This window comes from Strongylocentrotus purpuratus, unplaced genomic scaffold, assembly GCF_000002235.5.
Source record: "Strongylocentrotus purpuratus isolate Spur 01 unplaced genomic scaffold, Spur_5.0 spur5_contig_866, whole genome shotgun sequence".
NCBI lineage: Eukaryota > Metazoa > Echinodermata > Echinoidea > Camarodonta > Strongylocentrotidae > Strongylocentrotus > Strongylocentrotus purpuratus.
The window spans coordinates 1,902,969-1,918,439 of NW_022145575.1; the positions used below are offsets into that span (position 1 = coordinate 1,902,969).

At 37.4% G+C, this 15,471-nt stretch overlaps 1 protein-coding gene across 3 annotated transcripts in view; it reads left to right on the plus strand.

The window, feature by feature from the left end:
* Positions 1–15,156: 15,156 nt before the first annotated feature.
* LOC580534 (partitioning defective 3 homolog) overlaps positions 15,157–15,471 on the plus strand; it is a 73,887-nt gene continuing 73,572 nt past the window's right edge. For all 3 annotated transcript variants that reach the window (XM_030974449.1, XM_030974461.1, XM_030974455.1), the window contains exon 1: positions 15,157–15,284. The gene's annotated coding sequence lies outside the window, so the exon portion shown is untranslated. The remainder of the gene's footprint in view (positions 15,285–15,471) is intronic.

A 15,471-nucleotide genomic window follows, 5' to 3' on the forward strand; every position in this document is an offset into this window, starting at 1 on the left:
AGTTTTGGTAGGCTTATACCTTTCCTAATTTCAAATTGGGTATAATAATGATATCAGTCAGTGGAAACCACCTGAAAAAGGCTCCGTCATTTTCTCGCTCTCTAACTTCCAAGGACCACATTCTACAGGATTTTCAAAATTCTTATTTTTCTTTTCAAGCGCTATTTTTCCATATCCTTTCCTTTCCATGTTCTTACGAACTTCTCTTACTAGCTACCATGACAACCTTTTATGCTCTAACTATTTATCGACCTCTGACCTCATTATGATCAAGTGAGAAAATGTGAAATCGTAAACCAAGTACTTCGTAATAAAAAAACATGGAGGGAAATTTGATACCAATACACTTTTTGATAATCATCTTATACGCTCGATTAGCAGAAAACATGTTTACAGTTTTACGTGTCAATCAGGGAGCTTTACGAGAGAAAAGAGGGTTAGGGTGAGACAGATAGAGAAGGGAGAGAGAGAGGGGGGAGAGAGAGAGAGAGGGAGAGAGAGAGAGAGAGAGAGAGAGAGAGAGAGAGAGAGAGAGAGAGAGAGAGAGAGAGAGAGAGAGTGACTCTGTGTGTGGTGTATGTGTGTTGTGAAATGGCGAAAGCGAACAAGAAAGGAAGGGGAAATATAGACAGAAAAAAGAAAGAAACGAAGAAACAAAAAATAAACAGAAAGAAGGAAGGAAAGAAAGAAACAAGGAAAGAACAGGGGCATTTCAACTTAAAAATTATTCTCGTTAACACGGATTGATAGTTTTTAACATGTTTATTTCTGCATCCCTGAGCGATAACATATCACGTGCTTGTAAAAAAAAAAGTGCCGGTGGTTTTGGAAAGTGGGGCGAGGGTAAACTCACAGCCTTGCGATTGTCGACAGCTCAAAATTAAATGTAAAAATGGAGTTAGAATGCCATTCCAGGCGACTTTCGAATTGTAAACAACCGCGAGTCGCAAAACCTATGGTATTGTAATTGTATTGTGTCAGTTGTTATCAAATGAATTGCAGACCTCTCTGAAAATTCGCTAACATTATTTCATGAACGGGAAAGTTTCTGATTTACCCCCCCCCCCCCCCAAAAAAAAAAAAAATAAATAAATAAATAAAAGAAGAAGGTACTCGATTGTGTAACCATGCACGCGAGCTCAGTCGATTATTTCCTTATGGTTAACCATTGTTTTCTATTTATGTTATATACTTAGGCCCAGTGGCGTACTAGGCAAAAACGTTTGGGGGGGGGGGCAAAAAAAATCATCTTCACCACCAGGAGGTATAATGGGCAATTATTGATTTTTTTTTTAAAAGGGGAAGCGGATATTGACGATAACGATAGGAAAAACCCGGAAAAATCATCTCATTTCAGCAACCTATTATCACTGGTATCGAATTGGAAATAAACCACGTTGGAATTGTATGGGGGGGGGGGGGCAACTGCCCCAAAGTCCCCCCCCCCCCCATCAGTTAGCCAGTGTATAGGTCTAATTCAATAGTACACTGCATGTTCATTGGCAAATTCACTGCAGGTTGAGGGGTAGACGGTTTAGAGCAAGTTGCATTTATAACTTTAGAGGTTCTTTTGTGCCTTTAAACAATGGTGGGGCGGGGGGCTGGGGCGTATATGACTTGCTTCGAAATAATTATTATGCAACTGCTCTGTTCTAGCCGGGGGCGGAATTAATGACTTCATATGTAGGTTCAAATATGAAATCTAACTTACATCAGGAACCGGCAATGTCTGCTTACAGTGATTTGCAATTTATAATCGAAAACACACACACAAGTTATATATTGTTAAATACAATGGGCGGATGAATTTTTGGAATAAAAATTAGGTATGTCTTATCATATTTTCTACATTTTCGTACCTTACTTTAGGAATGTATGCTTATATCCAGTAAAGTCTGTATTAACAAAAAGTGTGGACTTGCCCTGCGAGTATGATCAGAACTATTTCACGACCCTACCCCAAACTATAATCATGACCAGTAATTGCGACTCGGATCAATTCCTAGCACAAACATTTTGAGAGTGAGGGACGAAAATGTCAAAATAATGACTAAGAAAGAAGACGCACCCACCTAAGAATTTGTTATATTTTTTTATATTTTATTTTTTTCATAAAGTACCCTTGGAATTTATCGTCAAGACCCAGACAATAGAGGAAATAGTATCTAGTGGTCGGTCTTTCAACAAATGTGGCGTTATTGTTTGTTAATGTCAATTGTATACTTGACCTTACTTCAAGCAATAAATCTTTCAGAGGAGTTGAGTTGGGTGTCATTGGTAAAGGGCGCCCTTCATTTCGAGTCAAAAAGACCAATTATCATTATTAATATATTTTGTTATTATTTTTTCATCGCAAGATGTAAACGGGTATAGAGCCGCGCTGTTGAGAGATGGAGAGTTCATGTTCAGAGTTGGCAGACTGAAAGAAAAAGAATTGAACCTCACTTTCTTAATTCTTATAGATAATAAACAAAATCTCTGAGAGTTTCGCAGCTGCGGTCACAATGTCATTAAGAGAGAGAGGGGGAGAGAGAGAGAGAGACAGTGAGAGGGGGAGGGGGAGGGGCGTCACGTTCCTGAATATTAACATTTACAGTTTCGGAATACTGCTAACGAACGAAGCGAGCGGGGAAAATTTGTGCTGAATTCATGGAAAATGCTTTCTCATTATAGCCCTTCCAAAAATAATGAGATTTTGAAAACTATAGGGGCGAGGCGAAATATGACATCAATTTATTATAACTGTCCAAACTGGGTTTAATTTGGTGGAAATTGTTTAGGAACTTGTCCTCGTAAAGGCCACTTGTGTGACATGGCCCTGTCTTCAAACGAAGGGTCATTGAACGAGAGGGAGAGGAAAAGGAAGGAGGGTACAAGTGTGGATTGGTAGTCCCGTGCCGGAGCATCGGGGAGGGGGGGGGGGGTACACCCATCAGCCCCCTCCCAATTGGTTTACGCGCAAATATTCATTTAAAACAAAATGTAATCTGAGGGTTGTTTTGTTTGACCTTGTAAATTTGAAGAAAAAAAAATCATATCTTTTCTTTCGTTTCTTGTCGACAGATTTTTACTGTCCTGCATCATTCAACAATGTTAAATCTGAGATGCATGGCTCTACGTGTTGATTTGATTTGATTGGATTTGTTTTATTGTCCATATACATGTAGTGGAAATTCTTTTTTCACATGGTGTAATATTGAAGCCCTAAAAAAATTGCACTTCAAAATGATCATGAAGTGCCTCGAAGAAGTAAAAATATTTGAGTGACCGGTTTTTACCATACTCATTTTCGCCAATAGACTGTAGTGTGATAAAAACCATTAGGGAAACGGTTTTAGTTCGATTTCCAATCACAAATAATTATCAAGATAATCAGACAGGCGATCGGTTTGTAAAAGTCACGGGGTTACTGTCTGACCTACAGCAAAGCTTTATAATTATGATTGCAGCATGAGCTAAATCCAGGATTTTGTTTAGAATCTGAGGCAAGAATACCTTATCCCTTTAATTTTTTGCAGTTTTTCTGACACCCAATCTAAAATGCCCGGGTAACGCCCTCCGTTCTCAAAAGTTCAATGGCACATGGTTACTGACAGAGACCGACCATTTCAGTCTCGTTGGCAACGTAGCAACTCTTTAACGGGTTCACGAGATATGTGTTATTATAGAGGCTACTCACAAGAACGACGACCTATTGAGGCCGACAGTTTACGAGGCCGACATGTTACTAATTAAATGTATTGTGACTCTCATGAATTTATATTCGAAAGAGGAATTAAAAGTGGAGAGAGAATGTTCAAAATCCTAAATGTAAACCCGTTTAACCGGCTTTAACAGTTCAATGTCGGTCAGACATTCCTGAGAGAGTGATAAAAAAACGTCGTAATTCTTAGTTTCTTTGATATTCCTTCTACATTTTTTTTATTAAGGTCAAGGGGCTGCAAAAATAACATTTGTGGATATCATGATCATGTTCCCAAAACTATTGTTGACACATTGTCCCCCTTCGTCTCTACTGTCGATATACAGGAGTGGAATTTCACAAATTCAATAACATAATATTAACCAAAGATACGACAAATGATTATACAATTATTATTCAAATAAATCTACAGTGGTGAAACATAGTGTAGGAGTCTATCAAAAAAGCATGGCTTGTATTTTATAGACCCCTTGAGAATAAAAAAGTTACAAGCACTCTGTAATATAATTAGAAAATACATTGTATAATTATGTATAAAAATTCTTATGTAATCCTACACCCCCCCCCCTACGCTACAAAACATAGAGGTTATCTTTAACGTTGGTGTATACACAGAAGTTCTTACAGATAAGGCAATAATAATAGTTATATCAACGCAACATTAATGCAACCCAACTCCTTCCTTGGACTTAAATATGGTAAGTTGGCGATATCATCCATGAGATTGTTTTAATGATTATCAGCACATCGCCACATGACTCTGGAATACTCATGTTCAACTAGATTAGACTATTCATGTACTTGCACACAAAAACTATGCTCACTTTGGTTATTGATGTACGAATTCAATAAGTTTATCATGTTCTTTTTTCTGACTCGGTCCGTCTATCAAAAAGCTGCTGTATATTGTTTACCCCCATGCAACATGTGTGTTTATCGTTTCTTTCAGCACACCCAAGGTTAAAACACGGTGTTTATTCCCTCCCCCGTGAAAAAAATGTCCTTTAAAAATCATAATTCCCTTGACATGGTTACGAACATCGTTAGCAAAAAGCTCCAAAATGTTCTCAGCCAAACAGCAAAGTTCAAAATTTGGGCAGATTCGATAGCCCGTTTCAACAAGCCAAGGACAAGGACGGTTCATTTTTCCATTTTGGTTGGTTATACTACTCCAATTGTGCTCCACCTAAACACCTATATAAACATATATTTCGTTTCCTTTCTTTGTCGTTCGCGGAAAAGTTGGTTTCAATCACATCTATCATCATTCTGTTTCATCTTTTTGTCTTTGTGTGCATGAACATAATTTGAAGCACTATGATGATTTGACTTTCGTTGACACTCAGAGAACAATTTTATGTTAGGTTTTCAAGAGAGCTATACCTTATACATCAAATCAACGTATGGACTGTTTTAAAGTATCAGCTGAACTCAAGAAATAGTTCATTTTCTCCTGCCTGCTATGAAATATTACGGAAGTTCAAAATTATCTTTTTCATTATCTGTCGGAAAATCAACTGTCTCAAACTAAAGGCTTTAGAAATGTGAAACTACGCAACATATTTCTTATCCCACCCAAATAAAAATATGGGATGAATTTGATGCATACGTTCGCAAAGAGCAAGCATGCATAGACTTGAAGGGTGGGGTGGGGTGGGGGTGGGGGCTGGGGGCTGGGGCTACGGAAAATATTCGGAAAACCACCATCTCATAATTCGTCCCTATTTTCACGAAGTGACGGTAGTGAGGAAAATCGTAACGCAAAGTGAATGCAATTTTTTTTCACTACCGTCACTTCGTGAAAACAGCGACGAATTATTTAGGTTAAACGCAATTTCATAATCGGGCAGTAAGTTCTTTTTCATTTAGTTTGTAATGTAACCTTGTTATTTTGAAGACAAAGTTATTATATACACGATCGCATAGACTTTCAAGAAATCATCCATTTCAATATCCTTATTGTATTGCCTATATCAGTGTAAGGAAATCATTCTTCGGATTTCGTACCATAATTATAAATGTCGTGTTCGGAGATTACAATAGGTGACTCCAAAAGTTAAAGAAATTGCATGGGGTTGATTTATTTTGAAAGTTAATACGATTATGCTTTTAGAAAGTTTCAATTTGTCGCTCGCTCGCAAAAACTAAAAAAGTTGAAATTCGGGAGCCCCTTCCACTCCCTTCTCCTATCGCCAGTGCATTGTTCCTATACGCCTATACGAGCATGACGAGAAGAGTTTGTTTTATGAAGAATTTCATGTATCAAACCTCACTCCTTACTGCTCCTCTCTCCTTCAGAATGCGAGCACAAAACCATGCGTTACTATGGTAACCAAAGTAAGGATCGTTGACGATTCGGAAGATTTGAAAAGATGATGGATTTCAATCATCACGATTTAAGGATGGACTATAAAATCCAACCTTGAAGGAGGTATTCTACCGCCTTGATGATAGACTGAGGTGCACGGAGGGCACCCCTAAAATGATTTTTGAAGCAAGAATACCTCGAGAAAAGGGCCTGACTGCGAATGGTATTTTAATAATTGAGAGTATATTAAGATTCAAAAGTGAAGAATCCATGAAAGAGGTGTAGTGTGAGTTTTGTCAGTGAGGGGTGGGGAGGGGAGGGGGGGGGCTCAGGTATAAGAAGAATCCTTCTTTTTCTCTGAATATGAAATAACAATTTACAAGGTCGCCGATTGGGCGTGCAGGAGCTGTTTTTTTTCGTCTTTTCTCATTTCTTTCCCCTTTCTCCCCCCCCCCCATTCTATCGCCATTCGATGAGGAGATGGTATATACAAAGAGTGCCCCCGTATCTAGACTACTGCATAGCAAATGGCATAACTGATTTGATGCACTGCAAGAAAAGTGTAGAGGAATAGCATGATTAGGCACACAATCAACATTATATCCCATTACTTTCCTCATTCCCTCCTCACTTACCCATCCTCTTCTTCCCTCTCTTTCATTTAAGTTCACCCTCTCCCCATAGGCCAGCTCCCTCCAGCTCTCTCTCTTTATATATCTGTCTCTCTGTCTTTCTATCTCTGTCTTTTCTTTCTTTCTCTCTCCCCTTTCTCTCTTTCTCTCTTTCTCTCTCTCTCTCTCCCTCTCTCTCTCTCTTTCTCTCTCTCTCTCTCTCTCTCTCTCTCTATTCAGCTATCAACGATCGACGAATCTGTCCATTAATTCCATTTTGTTCTACAACAAAAACCGTGTCATTTGCTGAAGAGTGTGTAATTTGTTTTTCTCCGATATGATGAACAAACCTGTCGCGATCGGGGGTTATCGACAATCAATCGATGTGACACAACTTATTAGAAGTTCATTTTGTCACATCAACGAAATATCTTCTTGGTCATTATCACTCTTTGTGCTCCATATATCATTCCAGCCATCAAAACTTGAAAATGGACTTTAAGTCACATAATAGGCAAAGAAGATGAATCGTTTAAATTTATTTCTTGATTCTGCATCGTCTTTCTACAAATTTCAACGCCGTATTGGGAAGTGACTTGTGATGAGCTTGTAAATAAAAATTAAGCAGAAATTTAACATTTGATTACAATGGAGGGAGCGACCCGAAATTCCGGGTAACTCATGAAACTGTGAAGAAAATGTATGAACAAAATGTAATCGTCATTATAACCGCAACATGGATGGTTGATCCCCCATGACTTGCCAAACAACCGACGCAAAGGCGTAAACTTCAGAAAAACGTGAGGATGTTGTTTTCCTTGTGTTTTTTTTTTTCCATCGTTCGGGTTTCTTTTGTTTGTTTGTTTGTTAGTATGTTCATGGAGTTACTAAAGCTTTCGTAACTCCATGGTATGTTTTTTTCCTTGAGAGAAGATTTTAAGATTCTGCCCTCTACCAAATATTCTGGCGCCACGCCCTTGAAAAATGCTGAAAACAATTCCAAATATTTTGATTTCAGTTTTTGGCCTTGGGCCTATACACATGAGTTTTCATCATCAATATCATCATAATCATCATCAGTTGTTTCATCGAAGACTAAATAAATATATGAATAAATAAATCACCATCGTCATCATCATCATCATCATCATCATCATCATCATCATCCTTGTCTCCGTGATCATCATCATCACGTACTACGTGTATCATTAGCATTACTGATGAGCGTCATCATAATCATCATCACTGGCACTATATAACGAGGATGGCCCATCATGGCTTTCGAGTTGGTCTCGGCAATGACAGATGAATAATGTTTATTGTATTCCAAGTGCAATCAAATTATCATCACGATCGAAAATCGGTACACATGCCATCACTCAACAAACTAAGAGGTAGTCACGCTTCATTTCAAATTTGTTTTGGGTTTTATTTTTGGTTAAAAAGTTGAGTATACTGGTCATTCGATTACACTGCTTAAAAAAAAGAAAGCAAAACAAAAAACTGCGAAAGATTGATTGCGAAGTACATAGGGATTTTCGTATAGGCCAATTGTGAGGTTTTGGAATGTACAAAATGAAATAAAATACCCGAACAACTCAATCTTGGTGAAAACCTCATGCACTGACTGCACATGGAATTTGGAGAACTATTTTGGGACTACACACGTCATGTGACTTGAAAGTGTGGTCCAAACTTTTTAGCTATTTCTTGTAATATTTCGGACATGAGAGCATTTTTTTTTATTCGAAGAGCAACCATTTTCTGGCGACATTAATTTTCTACTGGTATTTTTCAAATTGACCCGTAAAGAATGAGGAAGTTTTCATTTTTTGTTTCTTTACCAGAACTCAACCTCTCTCTATAAAGCTTCATTCTCATTTACAAAGATGGAAAATAAAATAATGGAGGACATTAGGCGGTGTCACACAGAGGCCAAAAATCCGGATTTTAGTTATTGCTGTCTGTCATCAATATTATCCCTTCAAAAATCCTCCAACGAAGCAAGAAAATTCTCCCTTGAAAGGATTTTTCAAGGGATTTTTTAAAGTGATTTTTCTGTGTGACACCGCCTATTATGTAAAATGTGGATATCAATCAAAAGTTAGAAATATCGATTTGAATTGTAAAAAAACACAAGTTTTTCGAGGGTATTCTAAAGGTTCATGCTTACGAGGAAACGAATTTAATACGAGCTCGCTTGGGATTTATTGATCCAGGAATGAGCTTTTCTGTTTATGTTTTGTATTCACCGCTTGCTTGATTTTGTTTTTGCCGAATAAGTAAAGATGATAATGATTATAAAGAGTAAACTTCTAATCGAATTATTCGATATTCTGAAATTTCACTTTATTTTATTTGAAATTCCGAACATTTAGAAGAAGCCCCTATATTTCAAATTCGACAAAAAAAAAAACTAATAGAAGAAATACTCGAAGTTTAACAGCTTTTTCTGCATCCTGTTTTCTTTCCCAGTGGAGAGTTTCGAGAACATGAAACTTGTGAAGAATTCTGACAATCTGTATGAGTAACGGGTGGAAAACTCAGAAATTGATAAACAAGGGGTAGCATTTTAAAGGAGGGGGAGGGGGGGGGGGTGGCTAAGCATGCGAACAAACATGTTTTCCTGCAATGCCGCTGTATTGTACGAGTCTACTTTTGCAGCCCCTACCCCCACCCCCTCTCTGCAGTTCCGTGGCCACTGAGTAGGGGCGGATGGAATCACCTCCATAAGGGGGAAGGCGTGAAATGTACATGCGTAGCCCCATGTGATTGAAGTAGATACATAACTCGCCTTATTTTAATGCTGGGCCATAAAAAGCGGGTGGGGGTTAACGCTTTCTCACAAAACATCCACATGGGAAAATCATAACAAATATGGCCACGATACAACTTCATTATATTTACATTCGATCGACATGATGATCATGATTCTGCGAAATAATTATAACCCACACTCTAATTGGTACTTTGGTGGTTTCAACGAGTAAAGCACATGTGATAATTTAATATTATATTGACATGTTTACAAAATGTCGAGCGAGTTTGTACAATAAAATGGAGGGAATGTAATGTAATGTTTAGTCTGGGACCACTACAGAGTGAGTCAAAAAAAAGTTTACACCTAGACAATTGCTAATTATTTCAAAAATCATCTATAAATAGTAAATTATTATACATCTTATGAAAGAGTTTTTTTTTATCCCAAATCATTTGGTATCATTTGTGTGTGGTATGTGTTCACGCTTGGATGAACACGAGGCATTGTTTGCGAGAGTGCAAAAATCTACTAGCGCCAAAGTTGCTTATGTGATGTTTGAATAAAACAATTTGGATTTGGGTATTAATTCGGTCTTTGCAGATCCAAATAACATTCCTAACAAAATTAATCATGCCACACATATCAAATATCGAATATCAAATATCAACGAACATTTTGTGCGAGTGTGTGTGGGTGGTGTGACTTTGCCCTTTGCAAAAATATGCAATGCATTTCATTTGATACATTTAATTCATTCTCTCACTCCACTAATCCCAACATAATACATACTGTACGCATCACTTTGGCGCAAGTCGATTTTTGCACTCTCGCAAACAATGCCTCGTGTTCATCCAAGCGTAAACACATACAACACAAAAATGATACCAAATGGTTTGAGATGAAACACTCTTTCATAAGATGTATAATAATTCACTGTTCATAGATGAATTTTAAAATAATTAGCAATTTTCTAGGTGTAACCTTTTTTTTGATTCACACGGTATTTACCAACCAATAAAATACTGCAAGTGTTGAACTGGTTGGTAACGATCGTATAATAATAAAATAAATATTTCAATTTGCCTCACCTAGATTCTGATCTACTTCATCTCCAGCACCTTACAGTTTCGACTCAAGAGGTTCGACTCCCCTCTGAGAACCCTCCCCCAAATGATCAAGACGTATAACGTTTGGGTGCGGAGGGACTCCAGGCGTGGTTCGAGATATTTTTTATTTGGTGCTGGGGGGGGGGGGGGGGGGTGGGGAGGGACTTTGAGGGGGAGCTTCGGGTTCATGCTTTCATTTTCTACATGTTTCTCGCTTAAAATATTGCATTTAAAATCAATACAAATTTGAGTGGGGGGTGACAATTTGTTTGTTGAATGAGGCTCGGAGACGGTGAGCCCTCCGGTGCTAGGTAAAAATTGTCAGAGATAAAAAAAAATATCAGAGGTAACAGTGTCAGAGGTAAAAGTGCCACAGGTAAAAATGTCAGAGGTACAAATTGGACTCATAATGAAGCAATTGTTTTTATAAAATAACATAGTACTTAAAGAATTCATTGGAATCCCGTATTGATATAGTATCAAAGAAATGTTGATTCTTAGTGCAATCTTTTTTTTAAAAGTTATAAATCTTTTATTTGTCATGTATGAAGCAGGCTTGCTCACAAGGAGAAAGCTTATATGGGCTAAAATCCCCCCCCCCATAAGATCCATTTTATTAATTTATAATAAAATATAAGCCTACACATATTTTGTTTTTATCTCAAAATTTAGTCTTACGTCTAACATTTTGTTTACCTCGGACATTTTACCTCTTACATTTATACCTCTGAAAGTTTTGCACCGAACGTTTCAAGACCCCCCCCCCCTAGAAACACAAACAATTTTGTAGTAATCTACCCGACAACCCTTCTAGTGTACAGGGAGGGGGGGGGGGTCCGTCCCATTTGTGTTTAAATGTCTGGATACGTCATTATATTTCATTTGAAAGTTACTCTTTGATCTACGCCATTTTGCGGTATTATTTCTTTCGCTCTTTAATGTTTTAAATAATAATATTCATCAAAACGTATGAAAACAAATAATACAAACTGCATCTGTGACAAAATAGATAAGAGAGAGAGAGAAAAAAATATTAAGTTTTGCCGAACCGAGCCCAAAAGCTTTCCGATAGAACCGCTACCGCTACCGGGGATCCACCCATGGACCTTCCTAACTTGATTAAACTTTTTCCCAATCGCCGACTGACTTTTCGCAGAAAGAGGAGAAAAGGGCACCGTGTACGTCAGGCCCATCGACGATGTCCCCAATTCACAATAAAAACTAATCTCCTTTACATCTGCTTAATGAACTTCACATGATGGTAGGGGAGTTGACCACCGTTAGACGCAAGCTATAACGTCATCCGATTACTATTGGTAGACTCTCGGGACCACGCCAGCTTATGAAACAGAGTCATGGGAAATGGGTTACTATGGCGAATTAAATTGATATTATCATTTATAACCATGTCTGGTAGCTTTACAATATGAAATGCCCGTGTTTTCCATAATCTTTATCTTGATACAAAAACGTAAAATATGAATGAATGTCATATAGTCTCTAATAAAAATGTGAGATACACTTTTGATAGTACTCCCACATGGTTTAATGTGATACAAATTTATTTGCTTTGATTTGATTAAAGATTTTAATTATGCGTCGAGCATGATACATTTTAAATAAACCAAATTAGGTGTTAAATAAATAATAAAGCCTATAAAAAGCTTATCCAAATTAGGCAGAATTTTTCATTCACATAAAGGCTTTGGAAAAATAAATTCATCAGTCAATGATAAAACGTGGAATAATTCATACGACCTGGGAAGAAATGATGCTGTAAATGCAGAAACGGCCTTAAACTAAGAAATGATAGTTTTTACGTCTCTAACCAACAAACTCCAATGAAATAAATAAACAATATAGGTCGAACTAACTACATCATTTAAAAAGGAGTAAATTGAAATAACAGAAATGGGAACAGTACGGAACATAAAACCGAGATCTATATTTTCAATTTATGTTTTATGTTTATAAAATGCACCTGTTTTGTTGGTTGACAAAGTGGTCAGAAACACAAATCTGAAAGATCTAGTCATTCAAATAATCTCGATTTAAAATGCTTTTGTCCCAAATAGTCATATTCTTGTTTGGTTTTGTTAAGTTTTACCTTATTCCTATACCGTTTAGTGTCAGGCATATTATGCTCTACTTTCGAGCAGTGGATTAAAAAGAGTTAAAAAATTGTATCACATTTTTATGTCCGCCCCAGTTATGGTATACAAAAAGTTATATTTTGTTTCCTATACCGGTATATTGTCAGACATTATGCTCTACTTTCGAGCAGTCGATTAAAAAAAATGTGTATCATATTTTTATGTCCTCCCCAGTTAAAAGTTATATTTCATTTCCGAGTCGCCTGACCAGAAAGACTGACCCACTTCCCTCATAAGCGGTCAAGAATATAAATTGTCCGAAGCCAAGACAGGGGCGTTGCTGCAAAGGGGGATAGGGATAACGCCCCCTAAACTATTGGAAACTATTTTAGATATCTAATTTTTTTTTTTTTTAAACAAATATATATTTTACAACCCCTTTCTTTTGCTTATGTTTGTTGCCACAATTTGTTTTGAAACTTACGTTAAGGCTTGTTGGGAAAGGCCTGAGGACTGAGAGCGGGTACCCCCTTTTTTAAAATGCCCTGGCGACGCCCCCGCCCTATATACGAACAAGTGCATTGACATTTGGTGCTATATTATAAATCACAATATAAGGGTCAATTCAGAATTCGGATCGGATTATTTTACAAAATCAAACATAGTCATATAAATCATAAAAGTGTGCGATATAGTTTCTTGACTTTTTAATAATTATGATAGTCCTACATGTACTTAGATGAGTGAATATAGGGCACATTAAGGAGGAGGAATAATACATTTGAGTAAAATAATTAGTATACTTTTGAAGGAGATCTCGAAGGGGGGGGGGGGTCAGTAGAGAAAAAGGGACGAAGAAACAAAGGGCCGATAAAAGAGTGGAAAGTTAAAAGAAAAGGAACAGGCGGGAAAGAACGAGGGTGAGAAGGAGAGAAGTATGAATGAGAGAACAAATGAAAGATGAAGATGAAAACAACAGAAATATGGGATGGATGTTGCATTAAATAGGTTTAGACACACCAATTATTTCGTGCGTGAGGGGGAGATTTAAGTCAACACATATGAAGTATACGAAAAACAATGTACCTTGACATGTTATTTCATGAAAGCGGCCAAAATTTTACTCTCACGGAGGGGCTCAAAACATTTTTAGGCGATAAGTTTCATATAGAAAGATCAATAGAATGAAAAAGCTAGATCAAAATCATAGTGAGCATCAATAAGCTATTCATCAACTAACTTAAATCAACACGGCTAAATAAATTAAACAATGAGTGACATCAACAAAATGGAATTACATTGACTAAAATACGTTAAATAAAACTATGCACAGTTTTGTCTGGATTCATTAATATTTTTTAAGAGGACAAGGACGTTGTTTTAAAAGAAACGCTAAAAAGATGTTTAGGAATGAACAGAAATGAGCATGCCTCAGTCGTAGGTTACACAAGTTCATTTTAGGCCAAGTACGTACGGCCTCACAAGCTAGCCCAGACATCCATTCACAATTTCTGAAATTTGTGCATGCAATTAGAGCGTGACTTATGATTATTGCCCAATCCCCAGATAGTTCGATTTAATGCATCCACCCTTTCTCTGACCGGCGTTTGAACTCGAACCAGAGAACACCACCATGAGGGATGAATTAAGAGGACGAGAAATGGATTTATGATTAGTTAGTGTGCGGGTCGAGAAAGCTAACGTCTAAAATGATTAGGTTGGCAAGGTATATTTTATTCTTTCTGTCTGGCAGACTTACTCAGAACCTTTTACTCATATTTCTGCTCAATGCTGTCGACATTTTAAGAACTTCTTTAAAATTAATGTTAACGAGCATGTGCCCCTCCTCTTTTCAAATTATGCACCACCATTCGTATTTTACTTGGCATGCTTGTAGGTTTATACTTATTTTCGCCGTCTATATTTTATGAAGGATTTTTTGTTTTTTTGTTGGGGGGGGGGGGGGGGAGGGTGTGAAGAAATGCACACGAAGCTGTTTACTTTTCCAAGCTAGAGAGGGGCCCATAGTTTTTTTTTTTTACCATTTCTCACTGAATGACGATTTTCAAAAACCTACACCCCCCCCCCCTGACTCCGATCGTGATGATTTTTTTCTCAAAGAGGGGGTCGTAGCTTACTAGCCTGTTTCGGAATATGCTCAGGAATCTATTACTTTATTTTCTGACCCTCTCAAGTTCTAAAAACATTTTCTCTTCTCACTATTTGCCCCTTCCTCTCCCTCTCTCTCTCCCATTTTCAATTTGGTCCTTTTTTTTCTTCAATTTGGTCCTTTTTAAAACTTGTGTGCAAATTCATTTAAAATGGTGATTTGGCCTTTGTACTTAAAGCCATATTAATCCTCTCTCACTTCTTGTAAATATAATTATACCAGAGCTTATCGATTTAACAGGGTAAGTTCCCGGGTAAGTTATGTTCTAATATAATTTGGAGCGGGGGATGGGCTTTGTAATGAGGAGGATGGGTGGGGCACATATTGAAAATTTAGAGCAGACGAAATTTAAAAATGTGTAGCGCCATCACACGATTATTTACGGCAGCATGCAACATCAAATTCAAGACGTGTAAAATTTGTATGCGATCCGCATATCGGGAAGGTATTGAGTTACGCAGTAGATGCGGCTAAAAATCTGTTTCCTATTTTCATTTGGACTTCTTAATTTCGGTGTTCAGTTTTTTTCAAGGTAAGTTTTAATTTTCCTAGAGCTCATTATCTGTTCATTTTTGTATTTTCATCATCAGTACAGCCAGTGACTGTGTCTTGTATTAAACAAACGGATATTTGATCGACGATTCGCGATCGACCCAGCCGAGATGGGCCGCCTTCGATTCTTCATCGTTTCAATACAACATCGAATTTTATCGATTTAT